Below are 4,420 nucleotides of genomic sequence, written 5' to 3' on the forward strand. Positions count from 1 at the left end.
AAGGAAACAGCTGCTTTTCTCCAGCAGGAACTCCAGTTAGTTTGAAGCCCATATGTTGAGAATATCTACCCTACATGTAATAAGAATTTGCTTTTGGAGTCATCATCAGTATGCAGCCTTATAAATTACTGTCACTAACAGCAAGACGCTGAAGAAGATGTGCACAGAGGAGAAGTCCACCAGCAGATGTGAATGAAATTGGTACAAGACTCTAACAGACATAAAAGTGAGCAGTTAGGAGATGATATAAAGGATATGATATCAAGGCAATGTGTAGGGTCCGCCGAAGACAGGGAGAGAAAGAGGGAGAGAGGGAACGAAGGAGGGAGAGAAGGGATAATCAAGGCGCAATCAGTTCTTCAGGAAATATATATCTTCTGGAGAGTATTTACAAGCTTACTCAGATCTTAAACTCCTCTACCATTTAAGTTTCACAATATGAACAAGGAGCTGCTTTGCCTCAGCAATACATTTCAATTCAAATATTCTTCTATGTATTTGGTTAAGTATAAGAAGTTTATTTGTTTCCATGTTTTACCTGAAGCATACATCTTCCTGAAATGAAACATGATCTCATTTCTTTGCAAGAGTGAAATATGCTCATACAAGCTAAAACACTTCTATTTCAAGGGAACATTATGCCTCCACTGAAAGCTTTTATTCCTGTTTGGCAGGTTTGGCTTGTTTAGGAATCTATTTTTCATCAAACCCTGGAGGGCTCTATGGAAAGAAGGAGTTTACGTAATGAATACAGGATTTAAGCACACAACAGTGAATTAGCTTCTCTGTGTTAAACAGAACTTGTGCCCAGCGATACTGAGCAACAACATGCAAACAAAAATATATTTTTGAAAAAAGCGGGTAAGGCGAACCTATTTCTCCTCTGGTTTTTCCCCTCACATTATCCTGCATTTGAATGTGGGAGTGGATGGGGTCCAGGGAACAAGTGGTTTCAGTTCCCAGGAGGAGAAGTGAACCCTTGAAAAGACAACTCTAGCCATTCTGTGAGATAGACTGTCAGTTGTTTTCTTTATTTCATTAGGATTTGATGCGCTCTCTTTTTTCAAGTTTAGGGAGATGTCAATTTTGTTTTCTCAATCACAACACCATAGTAAATTTCAATTTTTAAAAATATCTCTTATTATATAACCATATTTCAAAGAAGCAGAAATCAAAGGGATATTTATAAGATTAACGAGAAAATAGATGTGGGTAGTTTGTTGTTACTGTTTTGGTATGCTGCTGTTGAAAATGAGCAATGAGTATGGAAATTTTATGACAACCCATAACATTATCTAATTGGATCCAGGAACTAGGTTCAGCCAGAAGCATGCTTGCTTCTTGGAGAAGATTTTAGCAACCAAAGTTATGTTGGGTCACTTTTTTGTTATCAGAATATATCATAGGATCATGACTGTCTTTTTTTCCCCTTTCTTTTAATTTTGTTTTAGATATTTGTTAAAGACTGGATTTCTTGAATGGAAGGAGGGAGAAGAGAAAATTGAGAATTTCATTCACTCTCAGTGCTGCTTATGAAAAAATATTTATAATATGAAAGATTCAAAATGTACACCCTCCCCTCGCACACCTTTCCTTAGAGAGAAACACGGGTGTGAGAGATTAATACAAATTGGAAACTTAGCCCAGAAATGGAAGATGTCAATGGTGGCACCTTTATATTTTAGTCATAACCTAGATTGCAATTCTTAACTTTGTGGTTCTGGAGAGGTGGGGGGGGGCGGGGTTTAAAAATACCTTTATATGTAATGATCTTTCCTGAATACATTTATGCTAAACACTCAATATCTCTTGGCATTAATTCTTAAAATAAGTCATTAATTTTTAAGAAAATACTCCTTTGAAAAATTAGGAAGTCCAAGTCTCTTATCCTAGGTTAGAGTGGACTCCTGTACATTGCAGGAGAAGCTAAGAGGAGAGCTGAACTGTTTTGAAAAGGAACAATCTAATCTTGGTAGAACTGAAAGATTAAGGTTAGCACGGTGTGATCGTCATTATTTATTAACAAGAACATGTACCAAGATGTACCTTGGACTTTGTTTTCTTTGAAAATATGCCCTTCAGTATTATCTGTTTCCTTACTTAACATGTATGCTTACCTATTTCAGTAGAACTTTTAATTAAAAATTAAATGAGGTGGACAATTGTGGTATTTCTATAATTTACTTTTTTATGGTTTTGTTCTATGCCTGCTACTTTAAACAGGTAAAACCTTGTGCCCTATGGAGTAGTTTACTCTTTTTTTCAGGCAAAGCGTGTAAGACAACATGAGAAGCCTACAGTGCTGTAATTCTAAGTCTTTTGGGAAAAAGGCAATCTCTACAGTGTCAGTTTCTTCCATTGCCTATGTGTTGTGTTAATATTACTTTGGGTTCTTTTGTCTATGCTTTTTGTTATAAAATGCAGAGTTTAAAAGTGTTAGAAACAAGAGTTTTAAGTGTCTTGGTGGATAGACTCCCAAAACTTCCCCTGCTCACAGCATTAAGAAATTAATGTCCAAGTACGTATAAACTATTTTTTTCTAGATGTGTTTATTCCTCCCCCTCCCCCTTTAAAGTAAATGTAACTCATTTGTTCCAAATGCCTTGATTTTAATTTTTTAGCTTTTAAAATTTTTTAACTGCCTTAATTTTTAGAAAATACATTCCAAGCTAAGTTCTCGAAGTATCCTTGGTAGTCAGCCTGCCCAGGTTTGAGACAAGACTGACTTAATAAGATAGAATTTAACAGTAATCTTGAAATTTCAATCCAAAGCAATATGGTTCACAACCTTGAGACTGGCAGTGTGCTGGTTTCTTATATGCTTAGCAGTTGCCCTCCTCCTCATTCCTCTTAATATTATTTGCATAAACCCTTTTGAAAATAGGACCTCACTTATGAAGTCAAGAATTCTGATAGAGTATCTACTGGGTGCTTAGCACCTGCTTGGTACTGGGTACAGTCTGATAAATAAGACTGGCAATGTGACCAGTACAGTGGAGCTTGCACTTCCTTCCCCCAGCCCCATTGCCTAGTACAGCGATTTGAACCCACTTAGTTAGTTAGTGAGTTAGTACCTCGCTGGAAAACAAATGAAGGCAGTTGCAGATATGATAAAGTTATTTGTATATTCCTGCTTCAAATATTAGGAAGGTGACAAAGGAAATGTCTTGAGCAAGTCATTTTGAACTTAAGTGCTAGTTGCATTGCTGCTGTGTGAAAAGTAAATTGCTTGTTCTTTCATCCACTTTAGTTTGGGGTTAGGGAAAAAGAGTGGCAATACAATATGAAGTCTTTTTAAAGCTAGAATTTTCAGGTCATCAAAAATACTATTTGTGTAAAGTCTGGTATAAAAGAGCAAGAAATTGATATTGATATTTCCAGACTTTACACCAAGTATGTTTTTTTACTTTTTTTGTGAAATTAATCCAATCATTTTATTCTAAGGGATTATTCAATTACTAAAGAATAAACACCAGTGAAAGATTCATTAAAGGGTATTCGGCTGGAATAAAATAGTATTTTAATGATACCTGCTCTACTAGGGTGCCTAGTGTTCATAGTAGCACTGGTGAATGCTATGGATTGTTTCATCAAACATCATCCCAGTCTTTTTCCTCGTGTACTTGTCTGACTACAGATTCTGAAAAACTTAAAGTGACGTTGCCCATGTACCTTGCAGCCAGGAATCAGGATGAGAATTAGGTTCTACCAAGAAGATGTTTTCAAACAAATTTTAAAAGGTGAAAGCAAGGGATATTTGTATTGCTCTAGATTTTCTTTTCTACTGGCAGGCAAGATCTTGGTTTCTAAAGCAATACTCCAGTGTGTCCATTCCTCACTTCCCTGGGTGTTGAGAGGCAGCTGTGACAAAGGTAGTGGTGACAGCTAATTCCCAGTTTGTGGTTTAAGGAATTGCTTTTAAAGTGGAAAGTTGGTACTCAGTAATTCCAGTGGTGACCTCAATCCTTGGGTGTGTCTGTTCTGGAGTATTCTTTTCCACAACTTCAGCTCTTCCTTTCATCATTTTTTGGAAGTAGTGTATTATCTGAATTATGCTTTTCTTCCTTGCTTCAAATATTTAGATTTGTTTCTGAATAACATGGTAGCATGTCAGACTGTGAGTTGTTGCCCAATATCTGTTCTTAATCTCTTTCCATAGTATAGTTTCAGCTGGTCACATATCTATCCAATTAAAAACTGCCTTTCTCAGCCTCCCTAACTGAATGGTATGACCATATGTCTAAATTCTAGATAATGGAATTTAAACAGATGTTAGATTTGATACTTTGGGGTTTTGTCCTTAAATAGATATATCATACAATATTCTGGCACCTTTCTTTCTTACTGATTACAGTGTGTGAAATGCTAAACAACTTCCCTGAATCCAGAGGTAGACATTACTTGTTGAGAATGGTAGATT

The sequence above is a fragment of the Crocuta crocuta genome, unplaced genomic scaffold (genome assembly GCF_008692635.1).
Source record: "Crocuta crocuta isolate KB4526 unplaced genomic scaffold, BGI_CrCroc_1.0 scaffold262, whole genome shotgun sequence".
Classification (NCBI taxonomy): Eukaryota; Metazoa; Chordata; class Mammalia; order Carnivora; family Hyaenidae; genus Crocuta; species Crocuta crocuta.